The 27,466-nt window shown below is 41.4% G+C and overlaps 1 protein-coding gene across 1 annotated transcript in view; it reads right to left on the bottom strand.

Annotated features, from left to right (window-relative positions):
• Positions 1-27,466, bottom strand: part of CLCN3 (chloride voltage-gated channel 3) — a 127,667-nt gene that overhangs the window by 39,398 nt on the left and 60,803 nt on the right.

The following is a 27,466-nucleotide window of genomic DNA, read 5'->3' as shown; positions in this document are numbered from 1 at the left end:
TAGGTGAGGTCTCCAGAACTGAACACAGTATTCCAAATGTGGTCTCACCAGCATTCTATATAGCGGGATCATAATCTCCCTCTTCCTGCTTGTTATACCTCTAGATATGCAGCCAAGCATCCTACTTGCTTTCCCTACCGCCTGACTGCACTGTTCACCCATTTTGAGACTGTCAGAAATCACTACCCCTAAATCCTTTTCTTCTGAAGTATTTGCTAACACAGAACTGCCCATACAATACTCAGATTGAGGATTCCTTTTCCCCAAGTGCATTATTTTACATTTGGAAACATTAAACTGCAGTTTCCGTTGCTTTGACCATTTATCTAGTAAAGCCAAATCATTTACCATATTACAGACGCCTCCAGGAATATCAACCCTATTGCACACTTTAGAGTCATCAGCAAATAATTTTTTTAAAAAAAAAGTTTAAATATTGAACATTACATAGTACAGTGGTACCTCGAGATAAGAGTTTAATTCGTTCCAGACCTGGGCTCTTAAGTCGAGCAGCTCTTATCTCGAACGACTTTTCCCCATAGGAATTAATGTAAATAATTTTAATTGGTTCCAGCCCTCAAAAAACTCACAAAGTTAGTCTAAATTATGCAAAAATACATGTTTTTAATGAAGAAATATACATGTACATATAAATGAATAATGAAGTTTCTTTCACTTAACTTGTAAACTTTCTTAAACTTTTAAATTTACATATGTTCAACTTCTCTGCCACCCAATCCTGTAGGACAGAGGTCCCCAACCCTTTTTGCAGCAGGGACCGGCTTTAAGCGATCAAGAGAGGAATGGGTGAATGAATGGACGGAGGGTGGGAAGGAAGGAAGGAAAGAGGGAAGGGACAGGAACAGAGGAAGGAAGGAAGGAAACTTATGAAAGGGGAGAGTAAGAGAGGAATGAGTGAAGGGAGGGAGGGAGGGAGGGAAGAAGGTGGGAAGGAGAAAGAAAATAAGAAATAGAGGGAGGGAAGGTAAAAGAGAGAAAGAAAAAGAGCAAGAAAGAAAGCAAGAAAGCAAGAAAGCAAGAAAGCAAGAAAGAAAGAAAGAAAGAAAAAAAGGGGGAAGGGACAGGAACAGAGGAAGGAAGCAAGGAAACTTATGAAAGGGGAGAGTAAGAGAGGAATGAGTGAAGGGAGGGAGGGAGGGAAGAAGGTGGGAAGGAGAAAGAAAAGAAGAAAGAGGAAGGGAAGGTAAAAGAGAGAAAGAAAAAGAGCAAGAAAGAAAGAAAGAAAGAAAGAAAGGCAACTTCAAAGAAAGGCTCACTGAGCATCTCTCACTCTCTCTCTCTTTCTATCCCTCTCTTTCTCTCTCTCCCCCCTCTCTCTTTCTCTTTCTCTCCCCCTCCTGGACCTTTTCGCGCCTTTTCAATGCCCTTCCCTGTGCTTCGGAAGCCGCCGAACACCGTCAGAGGGGCGCGTCAGCGGCTTCCGAAGCACAGGGAAGGGCTTAAGCCGCCGCCTTTTCCCTTCCCCGTGGGAGCAAACATGCTTTGGGGTTTGGCTGGGGGGGAGAAGAAGTAGGACCTTCCTAACTCCCTCCCCCCCCGCCAACCCCCCAAAGCATGTTTGCTGCCACAGGATTTAGCGGCGAAGTGACGTGGATGGATGGAAAGCTGAAACGGGGCTGTTTCAGCTTTCCATTCCTTCACGTCCCTTCGCCGCTAGATCCTGTGGCAGCAAACATGCTTTGGGGGGTTGGCTGTGGGGGAGAAGAAGTAGGACCTTCCTAACTCTCTCCCCCCCCGCCAACCCCCCAAAGCATGTTTGCTGCCACAGGATTTAGCGGGAAAGAGAAGAATGGAGAGAGAGCCGCGGGTGTGTCGCGGCTCTCTCAGGCTGCTCCGCCCGGGATGGGGATCCTCCGGAGGGGCGCACGGGAAGGGCTTAAGCCGCCGCCTTTTCCCTTCCCCTTCGGAGCCCGAGAGGTGAAAAGAGAAGCCGCCGCCTTTTCCCTTCCCCTTCGGAGCCCGAGAGGGGGAAAGAGAAGCCGACGCCTTTTCCCTTCCTCTTCGGAGCCCGAGAGGTGGAAAGAGAAGCCGCCGCCTTTTCCCTTTCCCTTCGGAGCCCGAGAGGGGGAAAGAGAAGAATGGAGAGAGAGCCGCGCGTGTGTCGGTGTGTCGCGGCTCTCTCTCCATTCTTCTCCCCTCTCGGGCTCCGAAGGGGAAGGGAAAAGGCGGCGGCTTAAGCCCTTCCCGTGCGCCCCTCCGGAGGATCCCCATCCCGGGCGGAGCAGCCTGAGAGAGCCGCGACACACGCGCGGCTCTCTCTCCATTCTTCTCTTTCCCCGGATCGCTTGCTTTCCCAGGCAGCCGGCTTGCTGGCCGGGGAAGCAAGCGATCCGGGGAAAGAGAAGAATGGAGAGAGAGCCGCGCGTGTGCGTCAGTGTGTTGCGGCTCTCTCAGGCTGCTCCGCCCGGGATGGGGATCCTCCGGAGGTTTTAAAAGATAGCACCCGGGTTGGGGGATCGGGGGTTGCTAGAAAGCTCCCCCAGGCGGGCTGCGATCTTTTCAGACAGGCGCACCGCCTCTCCGCTGACTCCTGGAGAACTTCCCGGCTTTAGGAGTCAGCGGAGAGGCGGTGCGCATGTTTGAAAAGATCGCAGCCGGCCTGGGGGAGCTTTCTAGCAACCCCCGAGCCCGGGTTGGGGGTTCGGGGGGGTGCTGGAAATGTCGGGGGCGCACGGGCAGTTGCGCGCGCTCCCGATCTCCCTGCTAGGCCCCTCGGAATTAAAAAAAACAAAAGGCTTTGCCGGCGACAGTCCCCCTGCCACCGTTCGGATCCCCCCACCTCCAAGCAGAAGCCAAGGACCCCCAGAGTGGGGCGGCAGGGGAGGCGAACGCCTCTCCGCTTACCAAGTGCCGGGATACGAGCCGAGAGGAGCCGGGCGCTGGCTTGCCTTCCTTCCTTCCAGCGTCTTCGGAAGCTGCCGAAAGCGTCAGGGGGGCGCGACTCCTCTCGGCTCGTATCCCGGATGTGAGCTCGGGAGGCGAACAAAAATGTCGCTCCCTTCCAAGCTCTTATCTCAAGTAGCTCGTGCGTAGAGCTGCTCGTATGTTGAGGTTCCACTGTATCAAGAACTGTGGAACATACTTTGGGAGAAATAAACATATTGTGTAAAGTTTTATAATCATGCTGTTTCATGCTAATATTTATACCGTATTTTTCGCTCCATAAGACGCAGTTTTTTTCCTCCCAAAGGAGGATGAAAAATCAGCCCCGTCTTATGGAGCGAAGATGCAGGCAGGGAGGGGGGGGAGGCGCTGGAGCAGAGGGGGGGGGCGGCGATATACTTACCAAAGGGCCCCGGGGAAATTGAATAATGGGGGGGCGGCGCTTCTCCTGCTGAGCCCAGCTGCTGCGGCTGGAGGCGCGCCCGCTCTAGCGTTCCTTTCGGCCGGCCGCCGCCTGTGCAAAGTTTGGCTGCGAACTCGGAAGCGCCATCCCGCCGGCTGGCTGGCTAGCTGCTGCCTGGCCCCCTCTCTCCCGGAGGAGGGTCTCCCTCCGCACCACCAGCGGCGCTCCCCCCGCCAGCCAGCCAGCCAAGCCCCGCGCCCGCCGGAACCGGCTCCGCGCTCTCCCCCCGCCGCCCGCCGCGTTTGCAGGTGGTGGGGAGGGTCGGGCGGCCCGCCAAGGCCAGGAGGGACGCCACTGCCCCCCCTCTCTCCGCCCGCTGCTGCGCCTCCTTGACGCCGAGAGGAAATGCCGGCAAAGGTTTTTCTTATTTTGAATATTCCGAGTGGGCTAGCAGGGAGATAGGGAGCACGTGCAAGAGAGGGAGAGAGAGAGAGAGAGGGGGGAGAGAAAGAGAGAGGGAGAGAAAGGGGGAGGAGAGAAAGAGATAGCAAGAGAGAGAACAAGAGAAAGAGCGTGAGAAAGAAAACAAGAGAGAAAGAGTGAGAGAGAGAGAAAGCAAAAGAGACAGAAAGAAAACAAGAGAAAGTGAGAAGAAGAGAGAGAAAGAGGGGGAGAGAGAAAGAGGAGGAGAGGGAGAAAGAGAGTGGGAGAGGGGGGAGAGATAGCAAGAGAGGGAGAGAGAGAAAGAGAGAGGGAAAGGGGGAGAGAGGGGGGAGAGAAAGAGAGAGGGAGGGAGAGAGAGGAGATAAAGGAAGAGGAGAGAGAGAAAGGAAGAGAAAGAAAGAAAGAGGGATAGAAAGAGAGAGAGAGTAAGAGATGCTCAGTGAGCCTTTCTTTGAAGTTGCCTTTCTTTCTTTCTTTCTCTCTTTCTTTTTCTCTCTTGCTCTTTCATTCTTTTTTCTTTCTCTTGCTTTCTTTCTTTCTCTTGCTTTCTCTCCTTCCTTCCCTCCTTCCATTTCTTTCATTCCCCCTCTCTATTTTTATTTCTCTTTCATTTTCTTTCTTTCTCTCTTTCTTGCTTTCTTTCTTGCTTTTTCTTTCTCTCTTTTACCTTCCCTTCCTCTATTTCTTCTTTTCTTTCTCCTTCCTACCTTCTTCCCTCCCTCCCTCCCTTCAGTCCTTCCTCTCTTACTCTCCCCTTTCATAAGTTTCCTTGCTTCCTTCCTCTGTTCCTGTCCCTTCCCCCTTTCTTTCTTTCTTTCTTTCCTTCCTTCCTTCCTTCCTTTCCTCCCTCCATTTCTTGCTTTCCTTTTCCTTCCTCCCTTCTTTCCTCCCTCACTCCCTTCTTTCACTCCTTCCTCTCTTCCTCTCCCCTTTCACACCTTTCCTTGCTTTCTTTGCACCCTTCTATGTTATTGTAATAAATATTTTAGCCCACTTTTTGGCTCAAAATATTTTTTTTCTATTTTCCTCCTCTAAAATCTAGGTGCGTCTTATCAGCAGGTGCGTCTTATAGAGCGAAAAATACGGTAATTAGCATAAAATTAGTGTAAGAAAATATAATAATATTAGCAATAAATAACTATACAATTATAAACACATTAGAAGAAGGAATTATAATGAATACAGTATTAAATTTGATTCATAAATGGAGATTGATGTAAAAATCCTGATTTCTTCATTCCTCCTTTAAACATTTCATTACTAGTTCATATGTTAGTTTTTGCTGGGGTAAACCATAAGCAAAATTCTTGAGTTTATAGCTCCAAAGGTCTTATGCTTTGGGGATAAATAAGTAAAGAAAGCAACCAACTATACCAGCTATTACTAACTTGGATTAAATGCTTAATTGCTCATTTTATAATTAAATATCATGATTAAGGCATGCTTATTGTAACATTACAATACCAATACATGTTATTTCTAGTGGACCTATATACTGCATGCATGAAAATAAATGCATAGATTAATATAATTTCTGTACATTCTGTACATTATTTAAATAAACAAACATCTATTCTATCCAAGTTACTGTTCTGTAAAGCTTCTCTATTTGTGAACAGTCATCATTAAATATGTTTCTAATTTCTTTTAATTTTCTAACACATCTGACAACTCCTTGGGATGCTGTTCCAGAAAATAGTTAACATTTTTTTGTAGGACAAAAGTAGAAGAAAGGCATAAAGCTCCTCTGAACCATGCAATATAACCAGTAGTGGGTCACCAAAATTTTCACTACCACACTGTGGTTATTTTGTGGGTGTGGCTTGATGGTCATGTGACTGGGTGGGAGTGGCTTGGTAATCATGTGACGGGGTGGTTTAAAAGTCATGTGGCTGGCTTAAAGGTGGCCAACTTGATCTCGTCAAGGGTTTGTGTTAGGGTGCCTGGCCTCTTCTCACCTCAAAGAGATATATTTACTATTTACAATTATTGAACATCCAAAATATATTATTTAATCCTATATGTATATATGCCATATGTGTACATACGTATTACACACAGGCACTCAAAAATATACATCTACTATATGTACATACACACACACACATGCATGCACAGCTCTTCTTAAATTATACACATTCAACCTCATTTACTGGGATAGGAATAACATCTCATCACCAGCTCAAGGTTGACTCAGCCTTCCATCCTTCCAAGGTGGGTAAAATGAGGACCCGGATTGTGGGGGCAGTACGCTGGCTCTGTTGAAAAAAACAGACCTATTGCTAATACAGTCATACCACGTCTTACGAACCTAATTGGTTCCAGGGGGAGGTTCGTAAGACGAAAGGTTCGTAAGACGAAACATTGTTTCCCATAGGAAACAATGTAAAGTCAATTAATCCGTGCAACCAAAAAAAAAAACCCGCAAAAAACCGCTGCCGCCCAACTGTCACCTTTTAAAACAGCCTGGGGGCTTATCAGCGACCTCCCGAACGCCAAACCTGAACTTCCGGGTTCGGCGTTCGGGAGGCCGCCGAGAAGCCCCCAGGCTGTTTTAAAAGGTGACAGCTGGGCGGCGGGGCTTCCCAGCAGCCTCCGAACGCTGAACGCGGAAGTTTGGGTTTGGCGTTCGGCTTCGGGAGGCTGCTGCGAAGCCGCCCAGCTGTTTTAAAAGGTGACAGCCGGGCTGGGGGGCTTCCCAGCAGCCTCCCGAACCCCGAACCCGGAAGTTCGGCAAAAGTTCGGGGTTCGGGAGGCTGCTGGGAAGCCCCCCCAGCCCGGCTGTCACCTTTTAAAACAGCCGGGGGGGCTTCCCAGCAGCCTCCTGAACGCCGAACCTGGAAGTTCGGGTTTGGCGTTCGTAACACGAAAAAAGTTCGTAAGAAGAGGCAAATTTTTTCTGAACCCCGGGTTCGTATCTCGAGTTGTTCGTAAGACGAGGGGTTCGTATCTTGAAGTACCACTGTATGTTGTAAGCCAACCTGAGTCTAAGGAGAAGGGCTGCATTAAAAAATCAAATAAACAAACAAACTGTTGTGGTTGGCTCTGGCCCAGCTCCTGCCCCAGGGAATGGAGAGGTAGATGCAGGGGAAACTTCAACATGTCACAGGCCTATGTTATTGCCGACAGAATCAATTCAGATTTTAGTTTCCTCAGATGAAGAAAAAGGTGGGAGTGACTCGGCAGAGGAGGGCTTGGCACACAGCCAAGGCAGTCAATCTTCCTTATCTTCTATTGCTTCAGATGATGACATTTTGGACCCACACAAGCGCAGAATTATGCGTAGAAGAGACCAAGTAAGTACATATTACAGGAAATAAGGGAGGCCACCTGTGTTTGAGTGGTGCTCCAGTAATTAGGGCTGCTGCTATAAATAGCAGCATGTGGGTTTGGCCATTGTGGAAGAATATCTGTTCGCAGTTCGTCAGGAATCTTGTGTGCTGGACTTGGTTGCTTTTTCACGCCTTTGAAACCAAAGTGTGTGTGTCTCACTTCGTTGGAAGAAGAAGGGGTGTGAAGTTTCTCCACAGCTGCTGGCTAAGTACTTAATGACTGCTTAAGGGAAATTGTACAGACTACCCGGTTGTTTTGGGAAGAGTGCTCTTTGCAATACAAAAAGAGTGCTTAGTTTATTTTGACTTTTGTGATAAAGAACATTGTTTTGAATTTTCAAACGTGTGTGTGTCTGAAATTTGTACCCTTGAATTTTCAGGAGGCTCCTATCAGAGAGCCCGGCAGAACACAAACAAACAAACATACCCAGAGTCCACTTTCTACCACACATTTAATCATAACTTCTGTACATTAGAACATTACACATGGCTTCAGTTGTTCTTTCCTAGATTGCATATCACTATTAGAGCTAGGAAATGTCATGTATTGAATACAATATGGTGAATCTCACTCTTGCAAGAACACTCTTGCAATATTGGGGTCAATTGTGATCATAAATTTTTCTTTCTCTTTCTTTTTCTTTCTTTCTCTCTTCCTTTCTTTCCTCCCCTCTTCTTTCCTTTCTTTTCCTCTGTTCCACTCCTTCCTCCTTTCCTTTCCTTCTATTTCCTCCCTTCCTTTCTCTTCCCCTTTCCTTCTTTCCTTTCCCCTGTTCCATTCCTCCCCGAATTATTATTACAATATTATAATTATTATAGAAAGGATCCTCTCCCAATTATTATTTTCCACAGGCTGTATCAGAAATAGGACTCTTTTTCTCTTATCTAACACATTTTATTGAGCCTAACCATCCCATTCCATTAGACCTATGTAATTGCTGTCCAACAATTAAAGGCTACATTAGCTAGGTCATAGCTTGGTATATCATTCACACCTATCTCTTCATTTTCATTAAGAAACATTTGCCCAACAGCAAGTCGACAAGATATACATTATGCAGGAATCCTGATAATATCATTTTATTACATTCATTAAGAAAAGGGAAGTCACATATGCCTACTGCTCTATTCAGTTAAAAAAAATCTATTTCACAATTTTGATGAGTTTCAACCAACCTCATACTTAATAACTGAACAGTGAGGCTAAAAATAAATAATGAAAGTGTTCTTTGAACAGCCAAAATATATGATCAGGTCATTGCAATCGTATCATAACAACCAGAGAATGTCCAGAAGGCTTTGGTTATTATTTGGAAGCCTTATTGTCATAAAGGCAGTGCAGAAATGTGAGCAATAATTTACCTAGTAGCATCTTACTCTAGTGAGCATGCAACCACTGAGATTGTCCCTAATTAGCATTTATTTTATTTTTTAAATTTTTTATACATAAATGATAAAACGAACAAACAGATAAACAAAACAGTAAATAAAACAAAACATATAAATACAAACATTTGGGGGGGATTTCCCCACTCTTTTAGAATGTTCAGAGAATTTTCCTTCATAGCTTAGTATTTTATTATTAACGTATTGCTTTGCTTTGCTTATATTTTAATCTGTTGTCTGAAAATTTATAGTTTGTTTATTTCATCATTGTTCTTTTCTCAAGCCAATCATAGAGGTTTCCCCATATCTTATAATAATCTGAGTCTTCTTTCCCCTCTAATTTTTAGACATCCTATCCATCTCTGCACACTCTAGCACTTTTTTGATTATTATACCTTCTTCCGGTGTTTTATCGGATTTCCATTGCTGCGCGTAGGCTATCCTAGCAGCTGTCAAGATATGAATGGCTAAATATCTTACCTCTTTTTACATTTTTTTTATTAAAGATGCCCAATAAATATAATTCTGGGTTTTTTTCCAATTCTTCCTTTGTTATTTCTTTTAACCAATCTGCTATCTTATTCCAATAATTTTTAGCCTCCAAACATGTTCACCATTGGTGGTAGGATTTGTTATTATGTACTGTTTTTATTATTGTTGTGAGCCGCCCCGAGTTTGCGGAGAGGGACGGCATATAAATCCAATAAATCTAAATCTAAATCTAATCTAGAATGTGCCTTTTTCTTTTTTACATTTCCAACAAAGTGGTGAGACTTTTGGGAACATTTTGGAAAGTCTTTCCAGTGACAAATGCCACCTGTAAAACATCTTAAACTGGTTTTCCTTGAATGCAATCGATTTTGTCATCTACCAATTGTAAATCCAGAGTTTTTCCCACTTTTCTAATTCAATTGTATGTCCGAAATTTCTTCCCCAACTAATGTTTTCTTTTACAATTTCTACTTTTGTTTCGTATCGAATTAAGTCTTTGTATATTTTGCCGATTAATTTTTCATCGTTCCCTAAGAGTGTCTTGTCCAAGTCTCCCATTTGTTTATTTATTTATTTGTTTGTTTGTTAGATTTGTATGCCGCCCCTCTCTTAGACTCGGGGCGGCTAACAACAATAATAAAACAATATAAACAAATCTAATATTTAAGTTATTTTTTTAAAAAAAACCTTATTTAAGAAACCAATCATACACACCATGCATAAATTTTATAAGACTAGGGGGAGCGAATATCTCAATTTCCCCATGCCTGACGAGAGAGGTGGGTTTTAAGGAGCTTACGAAAGGCAAGGAGAGTGGGGGCAACTCTGATCTCTGGGAGGAGTTGGTTCCAGAGGGTCAGGGCCACCACAGAGAAGGCTCTTCCCCTGGGTCCCTCTAAGTGGCATTGCTTAGTCGATGGGACCCGGAGAAGGCCAACTCTGTGGGACCAAACTGGTCGCTGGGATTCGTGCGGCAGAAGGCGGTCCCAGAGATATTCTAGTCCGATGCCATGAAGGGCTTTATAGGTCATAACCAACACTTTGAATTGTGACTGGAAACCGATTGGCAACCAATGCAGACTGCGGAGTGTTGGTGTAACATGGGCATACTTAGGAAAGCCCATGATTGCTCTCGCAACTGCATTCTGCACGATCTGAAGTTTCCGAACACTTTTCAAAGGTAGCCACATGTAGAGAGCATTACAGTAGTTGAGCCTTGAGGTGATGAGGGCATGAGTGACTGTGAGCAGTGACTCCCGGTCCAAATAGGGCCGCAACTGGTGCACCAGGCGAACCTGGGCAAATGCCCCCCTCGCCGCAGCTGAAAGATGTTTCTCTAATGTGAGCTGTGGATCGAGGAATATGCCCAAGTTGCGGACCCTCTCTGAGGGGGTCAGTAACTCCCCCCCCCAGGGTGATGGACGGACAGATGGAATTGTTCTTGGGAGGCAAATCCCACAGCCACTCCGTCTTATCAGGGTTGAGTTTGAGTCTGTTGACACCCATCCAGACCCCAACAGCCTCCAGGCACCGGCACATCACTTCCACTGCTTCACTGACTGGATAAGGGGTGGAGATGTAAAGCTGCGTATAATCTGCATACTGATGATACTTCACCCCATGCCCTTGGATGATCTCACCCAGCGGTTTCATGTAGATATTAAATAGTAGGGGGAAGAGGACCAATCCCTGAAGTACTCCACAAGGGAGCAACCTAGAGGTCGACCTCTGACCCCCCACTAACACCGACTGCGACCGACCGGAGAGGTATGAGGAGAACCACTGGAGAACAGTGCCTCCCACTCCCAACCCCTCCAGCCGGCGCAGAAGGATACCATGGTCGATGGTATCGAAAGCCGCTGAGAGGTCAAGAAGCACCAGGACAGAAGATAAACCCCTGTCCCGGGCCCCCCAGAGATCATCCATCAGTGCGACCGAAGCAGTTTCCGTGCTGTAGCTGGGCCTGAATCCTGACTGTTGAGGGCCCCTCCATACTTGAAAGCCGTGTTCCCTTTTATCTTTTGGTATGCATCTTTTATTCGTAAATATGTCCACCAATCTATTAATTTGCCATTTTGTTCCAATTCTTCCTTTGATTTTAAATTTGTTTGTTGTTCTAATAGTTCTTTGTATCTAATTGTATTTTGAGGCCTGATTAAACTTGGATGGTACTTTAATTCAATTGGCGAAACCCACTCTGGTATGTTTATATGTTTTTTTATTTCCTTCCTTTTTTATATGAGTGAATTTCTTAATACAGTGATACCTCGTCTTACAAATACCTCGTCATACAAACTTTTCGAGATACAAACCTGGGGTTTAAGATTTTTGTGCCTCTTCTTACAAACTATTTTCACCTTACAAACCCACCGCCGCCGCTGGGATGCCCCACCTTCGGACTTCCGTTGCCAGCGAAGCACCCATTTTTGCACAGCTGGGATTCCCCTGAGGCTCCCCTCCATGGGAAACCCCACCTCTGTTTTTGTGATGCTGCAGGGGAATCCCAGCAGTGCAAAAACGGGTGCTTTGCTTGCAACGGAAGTCCGGAGGTGGGGTTAACCAGCGAGGGGAACCTCAGCGAAATTGCAGCATCGCAAAAACACAGAGGTCCGGAGGTGGGGTTTCGAGGACTTTAGTGTTTTTGCGATGCTGCGATTTCACTGATGCTCCCTTCGCTGGAAAACCACACCTCCGGACTTCCGTTGCCAGCGAAGCGCTCGTTTTTGCGATGCTGGGATTCCCCTGCTGGGATTCACCTGCAGCATCGCAAAAACACAGAAGTCCGGAGGTGGGGTTTCCTATGGAGGGGAACCTCAGGAGAATCCCAGCAGCACAAAAATGGGCGCTTCGGCAGGCAAAAGGGGTGAATTTTGGGCTTGCACGCATTAATTGCTTTTTCATTGATTCCTATGGGAAACATTGTTTCGTCTTACAAACTTTTCACCTTAAGAACCTCGTCCCAGAACCAATTAAATTAATAAGACAATATATCACTGTATATGCTTTTTGAAATATTTATGTGTTTTATCCCTTCCATACCAGAGACAGGCATGCCATCCTAATAGTAAATCGTGACCTTCTATAGTCAATATTCGCTTATTTTCTAACATAATCCACTCTTTAATTCAAGTTAATGATGATGCATAATAATATAATTTAAAATTTGGTAATCCCAAGCCTCTTTCTTTCACGTCTTGTAGTGCCTTTAATTTAATTCTTGTTCTTTTACCTAACCAAATATAGTTTAGTACCATTTTGTTGAGTCCTTGAAGAAGTTTTTACCTGGGTATATAGGGATTGTTTGAAATAGGAAGAGGAGCCTGGGCAAGACACTCATTTTAATTGAATTAATTCTTACTAATAGTGAAAGTTGTAAATTTTTCCAATTTTTTAAATCAGTTTTGATTGGTTCATTAAATTCATGTAATTATCCTCTTTTAATGTTGCCGTTTTACCTGTGACCCAGATTCTCAGATATTTAACCTTTTTGGCTATTTTCATATTGGTAATTTATTCCAGGTAATTCATTTGTTTTTTTGTGCAATTTTTAGTTATAATTTTTGTTTTTTGTTTATTAATTTTTAGTCCTGCCACTTCTCCAAAGTCTTCAATTTGTTTAATCAATTTAGGAGCAGTTATCAAAGGTTCCTCAATTATGAATACCAAATCGTCTGCGAAGGCTTGGACCTTCTAGGTTTTTTTCCTTATTCTTAAACCTTTTATTTCTTCATCTTCTCTTATTTTTACCAATAGTGTTTCCATAGTTAATATAAATAAAAGTGGGGAAATAGGGCATCCCTGCCTGACTCCTTTTTCAATTTTAAACTTTTCTGTCTGTTCTCCATTTATTATAATTCTAGCGTTTTGCTTAGAGTATATTGCATTTATTAATTTAATAAAATTTTGGCCAAATTTCATCATTTTTAATTGTGTTATCAAAAATTTCCGATTGACATTATCGAAAACCTTCTGGGTGTCAAGGAAAACCAGAGCAATGTGTTTCTCAGGGTGCTCTTCGTAATATTCTAGGGTATTAATTTTTATCCTCAAATTGTCTCTAATTTGCCTCTTGGGGAGGAAGCCATTTTGGTCTATATATTAATTGGTTCAGAATTTTTTTTTATCCTTGTTGCGTAGATTGTAATAAATATTTTATAATCTGTGTTCAGTAAAGATATGGGTCTGTAATTATGATTTTTTTCTTTTTCTGTCTCCATTTTTGGTATAAGTGATATTAATGCTTCTGACCATGTTTGGGGTAGTTTTGCTTCTTGGGCTATTTGATGATAAATTTCTAACATATTATTTTCTAATGTTTTTATTTCTTGTTTGTATAATTCGGCTGGTAATCCGTCTGTACCAGATGCTTTGTTATTTTTTTGTTTGTTTTATCGTTGCCTGTAGTTCAATTAAAGTTATTGGTCTATTTAATTCTTGTTGTTGCTCCGTTGTTAGTATTTTCATATTGATTGATGATTCAATATACTTTTCTATTTCTTCCTTTTTTACTGCTACGTGTGCATATAGTTTCTTATAGAATTGTACTGCTATTCTTTTCTTTTCTTCTTTATCATATTTAATAATACCTTGTTCATCTGCCAATCTATATATAATTTTTCTTTCTTTTTGTTTTCTCAATTTGTGGGCTAGCCATCTACCTGGTTTATTAGCTTATTCGAAATATAATTGTTTCGCTGCCCTAATTTTATCTTTGATTTTTTCCTGTTGTAAAAAGTTAATGGCATGTCTAATTTGATCTCTTTTTATTATTATTATTATTATTATTATTATTATTATTATTATTATTAATTAGATTTGTATGCCGCCCCTCTCTGTAGACTCGGGATGGCTCACAACAATAACAAAGACAATGTAAGAACAAATCTAATAATTTAAAAAACACTAAAAACCCCATTATTAAAAGCAAGCATACACACAAACATACCATGTATAAATTGTATAGGCCACGGGGAGATGTCTCAGTTCAGAGATGGGTCTTAAGAACTTTACGAAAGGCAAGGAGGGTGGGGGCAGTTCTGATCTCCGAGGGGAGCTGGTTCCAGAGGGTTGGGGCCGCCACAGAGAAGGCTCTTCTCCTAGGTCCTGCCAAACGACATTGTTTAGTCGACGGGACCCTGTGGGACATAACCAGTCGCTGAGATTCGTGCGGCAGAAGGCGGTCCCGGAGATATTCTGGTCCGATGCCATGAAGGGCTTTATAGATCATAACCAACACTTTGAATTGTGACCGGAAATTGATCGGCAACCAATGCAGACTGCGGAGTGTTGGTGTAACATGGGCATACCTTGGGAAGCCCATGATTGCTCTAGCAGCTGCATTCTGCACGATCTGAAGTTTCCGAACACTTTTCAAAGGTAGCCACATGTACAGAGCATTACAGTAGTCGAACCTCGAGGTGATGAGGGCATGAGTGACTGTAAGCAGTGAGTCCCGGTCCAGATAGGGCCGCAACTGGTGCACCAGGCGAACCTGGGCAAACGCCCCCCTCGCCACAGCCGAAAGATGTTTCTCTCATGTGAGCTGTGGATCGAGGAGGACGCCCAAGTTGCGGACCCTCTCTGAGGGGGTCAATAATCCCCCCCCCCAGGGTTATGGACGGACAGATGGAATTGTCCCTGAGAGGCAGAACCCACAGCCACTCCGTCTTATCCAGGTTGATTTTGAGTCTGTTGACACCCATCCAGACCCCAACAGCCTCCAGGCACCGGCACATCACTTCCACTGCTTTGTTGACTGGACATGGGGTGGAGATGTATAACTGGGTATCATCTGCATACTGATGATACCTCACCCCATGCCCCTGGATGATCGCACCCACCGGTTTCATGTAGATATTGAATAGCAGGGGGGAGAGGACTGACATAAGGAAGTAACCTTGAGGTCGACCTCTGACCCCCCACTAACACCGACTGCAACTGACTGGAGAGGTAGGAGGAGAACCACTGGAGAACAGTGCCGCCCACTCCCAAACCCTCCAGCCGGCGCAGAAGGATACCATGGTCGATGGTATCGAAAGCCACCGAGAGGTCAAGAAGCACCAGGACAGAGGACAAGCCCCTGTCCTGGGCCCACCAGAGATCATCCATCAACGCGACCAAAGTAGTTTCCGTGTTGTAGCCGGGCCTGAATCCAGACTGCTGGGGAATCTAGATAATCGGCTTCTTCCAAGGACCGCTGGAGTTGGAGCGCCACCACCTTCTGGACAACCTTCCCCATAAAGGGAAGGTTGGAGACTGAACGGTAGGTATTAAGCACGGCTGGGTCCAGGGAAGGCTTCTTGAGGAGGGGGCGCACAAGTGCCTCTTTATAATGAGCCGGAAAGGACCCCCTCCCCAAGGAGGCGTTGACAATCTCCTGGACCCAGCTCCGTGTCACCTCCCTGCTGTCCGAAACCAGCCAGGAGGGACACGGATCCAGTAAGCAGGTGGCAGAACTCACAGCTCCAATGGCCTTGTCCACTTCATCAGGTGTCACTAGATCAAACTCTTCCCAGACAGGTGGACAAGTACGGGCCCCCATCACCTCGACTAACTCGTTGTCAGTCGACTCTGTTATCCAGTTGGAGTCGAGGTCCATCCAGATCCGAGCGATTTTATCAGCGAAAAATGTGTTAAAATCCTCGGCACTACTCTGCAAGGGCTCCCCAACTCCACTCTGGTTAAGAAGGGAGCGGGTCACCCTAAACAGAGCAGCCGGGCAAGATTCCGCTGATGCAATCAAGGCAGCATGATACACGCATCTTGCCGCCTTAAGCGCCACTTTGTAAGTCTTAATATGAGCTCTTACAAGTGTTCAATCGGATTCAGACTTACTCTTCCTCCATCGCTTCTCTAGACGTCTCTTCTGGCGTTTCAACTCCCGGAGCTCCTCGTTGAACCATGGAGCTCTACGGGGTCTAGTGCCGCGGAGAGGTCGCAACGGCGCAATCCAGACAAGAGCCTCCGCTGCAGCCTTGTTCCAGGCCTCAGCAAGAGACTCCGCCAAACTGTGGACGAGTGCATCTGGAATAACCCCAAGCACCCTCTGAAAGCCCTCTGGGTCCATCAGGCGCCTGGGGCGGAACTGTCTAATCAGTTCCGCCTCCCTGCGGGGAAGGATTGGAGCCAAGAAGTCAAGCCATAATAGAAAATGGTCTGACCATGACAAGGCAACACTTCTAAGCCCTTTAGTCTCAGACCATTACTCAATTGCTCAGAGAGGAATATCATGTCAGGTGCGTGCCCCCCCCCATGAGTGGGACCTTGTACTACTTGAGTCACGTCCATGGCTGTCATGGTGGCCATGAACTCCTGCGCTAACCCAGAGGTTTCGCTGAGCGATGGCAGGTTAAGATCCCCCAAGACTATAAGTCTGGGGAATCTCACCGCCAGCCTCGAGCAGGACAGGCAGGACTGTTGACACGCAGCTGGGAGGCAGGTACGTGAGCAACAAGCCCACCTGAACCCCTAAGTCTAACTTCACAAGGAGGGACTCACAACCCGCAATCTCTGGAGCAACGAGTCTACGTAGACACAGGCTCTCCCTGGGTATAATACCCACTCCTCCCCCCCTTCCCTGGGGTCGCGGTTGATGCCATACCTGAAACCCAGCTGGGCAAATTTCAGAGAGAGGAACTCCTCCCTCTGGGCCCAGCCAGGTCTCAGTCATGCATGCCAGGTCGGCCTCCCCATCCAGGATCAAATCCCGGATGAGGAGAGCTTTATTTACCACCGACCTGGCATTGAGTAGCAGCAACCTGAGCCCAGGGCCAGAATTACACTCGTCACCAGCACCCTGGGTTGAACTCACGGAACCGGAACAAGGGATCGCTGTTAAGCAGTGATCCCTCCTTCCCCTGGAATGGCTAGTTCCGTGGCTCTCGCCATATCTGCCTCTCCCCAGCAGGACCGGAATGTTCTGACCCTCTGCCACCCGAGAGATGGGTGCCCCCTCCCCGCCTGCCTCTCCAGCGTCAGGTGGACCAAAAAATTCATGCATATCATTCCCATTCAGTTCATACATTCCTTCCATCCAATCCCAAATATCCATCCCTAAAATTACCCCCCAATGAATTAATTAAAAATATAAGATATAAAAATATAAAATTAAAATTAAAATGGTTAACCGGTTAGCTGTTAAAATTAATCTGAGACAATGATGTAATAGTCAGTTACTCCAGACATCCTCTCCATCCAATCATATTCATACATTTGTCTTAAGATTGATCTCTTTAATAAATTAAAATCACACTCACTATCATTTAAAATACGCATAAACAGCTTCCGGTCTGGATCGAGACCGCAGCGGAGTCTCCCCGGGCAGGGCTCTGCCCCGAGACTTCTTCTACCCCTCCGAAGGTCGCTGTTTGCGATCGGATCGGGTCCGGATGGCCCGATCCTAGAACAGGGGGCTCCCCTCTGTCCGAGGAGCCATCGCCGAAGCTCCGGAGACAGCGGTTTGCCCCGCAGCTTCGGAGAAGGGAGAAACGATCCTCCTTCCATAGGAGGATACGGCCAGAGCGTTCTCTCCAAACCTAGCGGGAAGCAACGAAAAGTTAAAGAAAGTGGAAACTATTACAGCTTATTTGATTGAAGAAGAATACAACAGACGAGAAAATCTAAGGTAAAATTTTATTGTTTCATGTGAAAAAACAGAAGATTGGATCATAGTAAAAGTTTTAAGTGAAAGTAATTTTTTTACAAGGCGAAGGTGAAAGTTATTGGACAATTGGTATCCAACCACAAGTTACAGCCGGATCTAATTTTTTTTCCCCTCACTTTCGTGTTTCTTTCACTTTGAACCTCAATTTTGGAATTTAAAAAATATTTTTTCCTACATGGACTAACAAAATAATTTAAATCTGACATGAAAATAGAAAAGATTTGATTTGTCAAAAGTTACTTTGCAATGATGATTGGAATCTGGAAACTTTAAATTGTCAACAAGTACTGTGTTCTGGGCTCTAATTTTTATAGCTGAGGAACACACTTTTGCTGGGTTTTTTTCTTCTCTGCCGTTTTTTCCACAACAATAAAATGAAATAAATCATTAATTTGAAAACAAATGAGAAATAAATGAACTGAAATACTAAAGTTAAAAGAACTCACTCAGCCTTTTTTTTTTTTTGATTATTTGCCTCTGGATTATCGCATTTGGATTACCTGCTGATTGTTTTTTGATTATTTGCTGAGATCTTCTTTGCATTTGCCTCGGAGTGTGAAGCACAAATTGACTCCATCTTAAGACCTATTTGCTTCCATCTGTCTTGGATTGGGAAATATTAACTGACTCCATTTTAAAATAAAAGAAAACTTTTAATTCGACTTTGCTTCTGAGCTGAAAATTGAAACTAAATAGAAACATACTTCCTGACATTTGGATTTATAACTTTCGACTTTGCTTCTGAGCTGAAAATTGGAACTAAATAGAAACATACTTCCTGACATTTGGATTTATAACTTTCTATCAACAAAGACTACTTGATTCACAAGAAGAATATAAGTATATAATACTGATATTTTGTTTTCCAGATTAATCGCTTTCTTTTCCTCCTATTTTCTTTTGTGTGTTCAATGTTGTTTTTAAAAGAAATTTGACTTAAAACACATGCATTGTTAATAAACCTTGGTTTCCTGCTCTTCCTTAGTGGAATTAAAATACCCCCTTCTCTCTTTCCTTCTTAGAACACTCCTTTTTATCCATCTGGATACTCCTCCTTTTTTTTTCTTTCTTTCTCTTCTTTTCTTTTTATATTCCCCTTCTTTTATTCTTCTTTTTCCTTTAAAATAGTTACTTTTCTATCTTTTTTTCCTATTAGACCCTCTCCCTTTTTCCTCTTCTTTTAAAAGTGTTATACTTGTTTTCTTTGGCTTTGCAAATTTAAATTAAAAAAAAATAATAATAATACATTGTGAATTCTGCTAGCTACTTGATTGATATAATTGTTGTCCTTATTAAGTAATAATATATTATTATATTTTAAGGGAAATTGGTAATAAGGTCAATTGAATAGGTTTGGAATTTATAGGAATTTTCTTCCTTTTACTACACACAAATTAATAGCAATCCTAAATTTGAAATAGTGAACTTAAATTTGAAAATGTCAAGCACTTCAACTTATGTCAAAACAGTTAAAAAGCAAGCAGCAGCAGCAACTTCTTCTCCACAAGGGTCGCCCCATCCCTCCCCGACGCACCAGGTATTATCTGTAACCATGTCTACCAAGGAGAAAGATAAAGAAAAATCGATGCAGTCCAATTTTACAACAATACAAGAAACCTTAAACACAATGAAGGACTTTATGTTCAAATCTCAAGAAGATGCAACTCAACAACGAGAGACTATAAAAGAAGATGCAACACAACAAAGAGAAGCCATAAAATCTGAGCTGGCGGAATTTAAAGTAGAGATGGCTGAACTGAAAGTTGATATGGGAGAAATGAAGGCACAGATAAAGGAGATGCAACAAACACTACAAGAAAGTGAAGATCGTGTCAAAAAAGTTGAAGAAAAGTCTGACAAAACTGAAAAAAGAATGGACTACTTTGAAGGCAGAGCTGATGCACGATACAGAAGATATGATGAATCAATCACTCATTTGGAGATGCAACAAGCTTCGTATGGGCTACGATTTCAGAATATAATAGAAGAAAAAGATGAAGATTTTAAAATGACTATGGCTGAAACTATTGGAGGAATACTCCAAGAGGATCCCACAGAAATATTGAAAGAAATCGATGAAGTTTTCAGAATTTCAAACAGCTACATCCGTCGCCACAATCTTCCAAGAGAGATTCACATAAAGTTTACAAGAAAGACTTTGCGAGATGACATACTGCACTGGGCAAGAAATTCAAAATTGCAACATAAAGGACTTGAAATAAAAATACTAAAACAAGTTCCAAGGAGTGTCAGAGAAAGTAGAAGAGATTACCATTTCCTAACCAGAATTTTGATTAAAGAAAATATAACTTTCCGTTGGCTCATTCCACAAGGACTATCACTGACTTGGCGTTCTACAAGATATAAGTTGGAAAATTTGGATCAAGCTATGTATTTTTTTGAAAATAGTGGTATAAGCCAACTGGACCACTCAGCAAAGCAACAAACTGTACAACAACAACCAGTACAACAGGAACCAGTGGAAAAATTAGCAACACAACAGGAGCAAGCAATGGGGGCGACAGCTCAAATAGTTGAGCAGGACCAAGGTGCTAGGAGAGTTCAACCTCAGCGAGAAACCAAAAAACCTATTAATGACAATAAGTAAAGATTTAAAAATCTTTTCCGTAAATGTTAATGGACTTAATGAACCAAGGAAAAGGAAACAAATTTTTTCTAAAATCAGAAACCAAAATGCTCAAATCGCAATATTACAAGAAGTGCATATAAAAAAAAGCAATCAGAAATTATTATTGAATCCCAAAATTGGAAAAATGTATGCTGCATTAGCAGATCAAAAAAAGAGAGGAGTAGTGATGTATGTTGAGAATTCCATAAATTCCAAACAAATATTCAAGGATAATGAGGGCAGAATCTTGATTGTACAAGTTGACATCGAGCCTAGACCTCTAGTTATTGTTTCGATCTACGCCCCTAATGAAGATCAAATGACATTTTATAAAAAATTACATCAAATAATAACAGAATTAGCTATTGAAAATATATTAATAATTGGTGATTTTAATGCTATTGCAAACAGACAATTGGATCATTCGGGGGGGGAAAACAACAAAAGTAAAAAAAGAAGAAAGAATCTATTACCTAGTACCTTTCAAAAAATGAAAGTAGAATTATTATTAAATGATATCTGGAGGGAAAGACATCCATACAAGAGACAATATACTTTTTACTCTAACCCCCATAAAATTTGGACAAGAATAGATATGATATGGGCTCCAAAAACCATCGCAGAACAAATAAAAGAGGTCAAGATAGATGTCAATACATGGGCCGATCACAATCCCGTAGTAGTTTATATGAGAACTAATAATAAACAGATTAACTGGCAGATGAATAGAAACATTCTAAAAGATAAGAAATATAAAGACTGGATTGAAAAAGAACTAAAAATATTTTTTGAAATTAATAAAAACTCAGACACTACTCCACAAAATTTATGGGATACTGTTAAAGCTTACATAAGAGGATTAACGATATCTTATACAGCTAAATATAATAAGGAAAATAAATTAAAATATGCACAATTAATAAATGAATTAAAACAACTAGAATCTTTATCACAACAGCATATAAGAAATAGAGATTTAAAAACAGAAATAAACGTAGTTAAACATAAAATTAGACTGATAGAACAAAATCAAATAACTGAAAAAATCAAAAGAGCAAAACAACATTACTTTGAGCATGCAAATAAACCAGGCAGATGGTTAGCATACAAACTTAGAAAACAGAGACAATCAAAATTAATTAAAAAATTAGAAGATAAAGACGGCTCAATAAAATATGACACAGAAGGAAAGGCAGCCATTGTGTATAATTTTTATAAAGATCTATATGCAAAAGATAATATTAACGAGGATGAAATTTTTAATTACTTAGAACTTTCAAAATTACCACAAATAACAGAAGATCAACAGATTACTATGGACGGACCAATAACAATGGAAGAACTCCTAACAACAATTAAGAAACAGAAAAATAATAAGGCCACAGGCCCAGATGCTATACCGGCAGAATGGTATAAAATAGAAAATGAAGTAATAAGAAATAATATGTTAGAAATTTTTAATGAATGCAGACTTGAGGGTAAAATTCCTAAATCCTGGTCAGAATCATTAATAACTTTAATCCATAAGCCGGGTACAGAACCAGAAAAAATTAAAAATTACAGGCCCATATCATTATTAAATGTAGATTATAAGATATTTACTGCTATCTATGCAGATAGACTTAAAAGAGTCATAAATGGGATAATACATCAAGATCAAAATGGCTTTTTACCAGGTAGACAAATTAAAAATAACCTTAGAATAGTTATAAATACGTTAGAATACTATGAACAACATCCAGGTAAGCCTTTATCTTTAATGTTCTTAGATGCCCAAAAGGCATTTGATAACGTCAATTGGTTATTTATAAAAATGCAATTAAATAAAATGAAATTTGGCTCAAAATTTGTCAATTTAATAGATGCTATCTATTCAAAACAAACTACGAAGATAATACTGAATAATAATCAACTACCAATACTTGAGATAAATAAGGGAGTTCGCCAAGGTTGTCCTATATCACCATTGTTATTTATTATGGCTTTGGAGACTTTATTAATCAAGATAAGAACAGATCCCAAAATAAAAGGTCTAACTGTAGGAGATGAAACTTATAAAACCCAAGCCTTTGCAGATGACTTAACGTTTATAATTGAGGAACCGATAACAACTGTCCCAATACTAATGCAGACAATAGAACAATATGGAAAGGTAGCAGGTTTAAAGATAAATAAAAGCAAAACACAATTTTTAACTAAAAACATGAGTAAAATACAAGAAACTAAATTAGAATGTATTTCCGGAATAAAGATTGTTAAAAAAGTAAAATATTTAGGAATATATTTAACAGCTAAAACAATAACTTTAAAAAATGATAACTATATAAAATTACTAACAGAAATTTAAAAAGACTTAGAAATTTGGAATAATTTGAAAATATCCTTTTTGGGAAGAGTGGCAACAATTAAGATGAATATTCTACCTAAAATTTTATTTCTTTTTCAGGTCATCCCAATAAACCCAGGGGGCATTTTTTTCAAAAATTTAACAAATATAGTTAAAAAAAATTTATGGCAAGGGAAAAAAGCAAGGATAAAAATAAATTGTTTAGAAGATATTAAAGAAAGAGGAGGATTTGGCCTTCCAAATTGGAAATTATATTATCAGGCGGGTGCCTTAACATGGATTAAAGATTGGATAACCCTAGAAAACAAAAGAATATTAAATTTAGAAGGGTACGATCTCATGCTTGGATGGCATGCCTTTATATGGTATGACAAGGAGAAAAATCACTCATATTTTAAAAGACATACATTAAGGAAATATTTATTAGAAGTTTGGAAAGATATAAGGAAAAATCACTTTTTAAATATTCCAGAATGGCTTACCCCCTTAGAAGCAATAATACACCCAAAGTCTATAAAAGATTAAAAAAAAATTATAAGATATAAAGATTTATTAAATGACCAAATGAAATTAAAACCTAGGATTAAATTACAAGAGGAAGGGATAATAATAGATTGGCGGCACTATGCTCAGATTCGATCCAGATACCAGAAGGACAAAACACTCTATATTTTTAATAAAAGTAAAAATTTGTTAAGCAATTTAATTACTCTTAACCAAACAAAGACAATAGGGAAAATATACAAATTTCTCATTGCACATAAAAATATAGAACTGACCCTAAAAGATAATATGATAAGATGGTGAAGGAATATCGATAAAGAAATAGATATCGATACATGGGAGAAAGTTTGGATTAATAATTGGAAAATGACCAAATCAGTATCATTAAAAGAAAATCAAATTAAAATGTTCTATAGGTGGCACCTTCCTCCAAATAGGATAGCAAAAATGTTTCCTAAAACCTCTCCATTGTGTTGGAAATGTAAGAAAGAAATAGGAACCTAATACCATCAATGGTGGACTTGTGGTAAAGCTAAAACATACTGGAAGATGATAGAGAAAATAATAAAAGCAATAGTAAAGCAGGATATAGAAAACACCCCAGAATTCTATCTATTAGGAATTACCAATCAGACTTATAAGAAAGAAATTTTATATCTAATTATACACATATTAACTGCGGCTAGAATTATATATGCGCAAAATTGGAAGGGGGAGGGAATCCCCAAAGAAGAAGAAGTTATAGTAAAATTATTAGATTGTGCGGAAATGGATATGATGACAAGACGTTTAAATGATCAAGAAGACACTAAGTTTTATGAAGCATGGAACAATGTTTATAAATGGATAGATAAGAAAAAATAAGACATATAATCTATTTTTAGTTAACTTGTTATACTTGTTTTTACTTGGGTAATAATAATACTAATATTAGTTTAAATTTATTGTTTAATGATTAAGGTAGAATTAGTTTATATATAAGAATTAGTTTATATATAAGTAATATAGTAAGAATTTTGGTTTTATATATATATTAGTAACAATGTGAAAAACCTTAACTTAAATTTAGTAAATTTTTTAACATTCAATATATATCTAATTATGTATTCTTTTTCTGTATTTGAACGTATACTTTCAAGATAAGCGGGGGAAATGTATCCCCATTTTGTGTTCAATGTTTGTTTGTGTGTCTGTCTATTTTAAAGAAAATTAATAATAAAATAATAATAATAATTTAAAAAAATTTAAAAAAATTTAAAATACGCATAAACAGTCGTTCTCCACTCCCCTTCCAACCCCTACAATAAATAACCTTAGCAATATATCTAAACCAATTATCTAAAAAGATGTAAGATCCAATATAAATTGTTAGGTAATATCTGTACAAAAAGGCGCATGAGACTGAAACTTAAAAATGTCTTCTATGGGAGTTCATGTAGTTTGTGTCAGAGATTATAGTCTGATGAAAAATATTGTTCAGTCTGAAAAGAAAAGACGGTCTGTTGCCCTTGCTTTCCTGACCATTATCCACGGTCACCACAATAGTGGGGGTTAAATGGCCAAGTCCAAGGACCATTAAGTTTCCACAGCCCAGGAGTCGCAGCAGCCCTAATAGGAGCCCTAACAAGGAGGGTTGCTCCGGCATATTGGTTATTCCAAATGCCCCAACGTCATTCTCTGGTGTCCTAGGTTTTAAATAGACACCAGCAACCTCCTCTGGAGTGTCTTCTGGCTTTTGTAGCCGACGCCAGAAGGCTCCCTCCACCACGTTCTTAAAGCCTCTGCCGGGCGCCGCCCCCAAGACAGCAACCACTCCCACTGGCCACCGCCCCAAGTGCCTTGGTGTTTTCGGGCGTTTCAGGTGTCCCCCGGCTTTGCAGCTTTTTTCCTTAATTTTTTGGATTTATTTGTAATTCTACTTGTATTTGTTTTAATTCTTGTTCTAATTTTTCATGTTTAATTTTTTTTTGTTTATGTTTCCTTGCCATGTATGATATTGTTTAAACCCCGAATATAAGCCTCGGTCTTGTCCTAGAGTTTTATTTATTTCAAAAAATACTTGTAATTCTTTCTCTAACATCTGAAGAAACTGCTTTTCTTTTAATATTTTTCTGTCCATGATCCATTTTATTTGTTTTCTACCGTTTTCCTTTCTCCAAATTAATGTTATAGGGCTGTGATCTGCCCAAGTATTTGGTGGTGGTGTCCATACCATATCTATACGAGACCAACTCTGGTGTGGGTTCGAATAATATGTGTATTGTTTAACTTTATCATGTTTTTCTCTCCAAGAGTCTTTCAAGCCAAATTCTGTAACTATTACCCAGAGTTTTAGGAAGGTTTTTATTTTTTTTAATATTTCTTTTCCCTTTGTAATCCAATTTTTTGTCTGACACCGCGTTAAAATCTCCTAGTAAAATTATGTTCTCAAAATCTAACTCAATAATTTTTTCATGTAATTTTTTATAGAAGTCAATTTGATTTTCGTCAGGCGCATAAATTACTATTAACATTAGGGGTTTTTGATTCTTCTCTAATTCTATTATTAAAATTCTTCCATACTGGTCCTTATTTCTTTTGAACTATTTGTTTTTTTCACATATATTGCTACTCCTTTTTTTTTTTGATCGGCTAGAGCAGGGGTCCCCAAACTTTTTACACAGGGGGCCAGTGCACTGTCCCTCAGACTGTTGGAGGGCCTGACTATAAAAAAAACCCTGCGGTTTTCTTAATGCCGCCGCCTTGAGGGAGGAGGAGGAGGTGAAGTGGAGCAAGTTCCCAACTCCTTGCCGAGTTTTCTCTTTCTTTCTCTCTCTCTCTTCCTTCCTCTCCCTTTTTTTTCTCTCTCTCTCTCTCACTGACTTTCTCTCTCTCTCACTCACTTTCTTTGTATCTCTCCCTCTTCCTTTCTCTCTCCCTCTCTATTCCTTTCTCTCTCTCTCTGTCCCTCTTTCTCTCTCTTGCTTTCTCTCACTCATTCTCTTTCTATCTCTCCCTCTTCCTTTCTTTCTCTCTCTCTCTCTATCTCTCCCTCTTTCTTTCTCTCTCTCTCTTGCTTTCCTTCTCGGTCCCTCTTTCTCTCTCTTGCTGTCTTTCTTTCTCTCTCTCTATTGATTTCTTCCTCTCTCTCTCACTCTAGCTCTCCCTCTTCCTCTCTCCCTTTCTTTCTCTCTCCATCCCTCTCTCTCTTGCTTGTTTTCTTTCTCTCACTTTCTCTTTTTTCTTTCTCTCTCTCTCTCACTATCTTTTTCTCTCTTTCTCTCTTTCTCTCTGTCCCTCTCACTTGATTTTTTCTCTCTCACTATCTCTTCATCTCTCCCTCTCTCTCCCTTTCTTTCTCTCTCTCTCTGTCCCTCTCTCTCTTTCTCTCACTCTCTCTTTCTTAATTTCTCTGTCCCTCTCACTTGATTTTTCTCTCTCTCACTCTTTCTCTCTCTTGTTCTATTTCTCTCCCCCCTCTCTTGCTCTCTCTTGTTCTCACTTTCTCCTTTCTTTCTATTTCGCTCTCTGTCTGCTGATCTCTCTCACACACACTCTTTCTCTCTCTCTCTTGTTCTCTCTTTCTCTCTTCCTTATCTCTCTGCGGAGGCCGGGGTGGCGAGGAGGCATGGCACCGGCACATCCGCAATGGGCAGGGGCGGGGGCAGCCGCGTCTCCCTTCTCCCACTGCCTATGCCTACCGCCGGCGCCTCCCACCAAGTCGGCAGCCAGCGCTGCAGGTTTCTCGGGCGGGAACTGCCACTTCCCTGCGGGCAGCCCATCTAGGCGGCCGTAGAAAGTGCAATAATATCTGTACTTTCTACGGCCGCCTGGCTGGGCTGCCCAGAGGGGAGTGGCAGCTCCCACCCGAGGAACCTGCAGTGATGGCCACCGGGGGGGTGCTGGGAAGCCCCCCAGGCCGGCTGTCACCTTTTAAAACAGCAGTCGCCGAAAGCCGTTTTTTTGCAGGGGGTTTTTTGGTTGCACGGATTAACTGACTTTACATTGTTTCCTATGGGAAACAATGTTTCGTCTTACGAACCTTTCGTCTTACGAACCTCCTCCTTGCACCAATTAAGTTCGTATCATGAGGTATTACTGTATAGTAGAATGGATGGGTTCCGTGCTGCATTCATTTAAGGACCAGTTGATGTGTGGTAGGTTGAGGTCTCCGAGGAAGATAATGGGGTATGGGCAGTTGGTTGCCCACATTAGTAATGTGGATAATTTGTTAGCATGTTCGATGTCGTAGTCCGGGGCTCTGTAGCAGAGTAAGAAGCGAATTGTGGTATTTAGGGATAAATCACAGACAATAGTTTCAGGTACCAATAAATCCTGTGCAACTTTAAGGATTTTTAGGTTCAGCGATTTTTTGTAAAATATA

This window comes from Erythrolamprus reginae, chromosome 7 (genome assembly GCF_031021105.1).
Source record: "Erythrolamprus reginae isolate rEryReg1 chromosome 7, rEryReg1.hap1, whole genome shotgun sequence".
Classification (NCBI taxonomy): Eukaryota; Metazoa; Chordata; class Lepidosauria; order Squamata; family Dipsadidae; genus Erythrolamprus; species Erythrolamprus reginae.
This window is presented reverse-complemented; position numbering and strand designations above follow the sequence as displayed.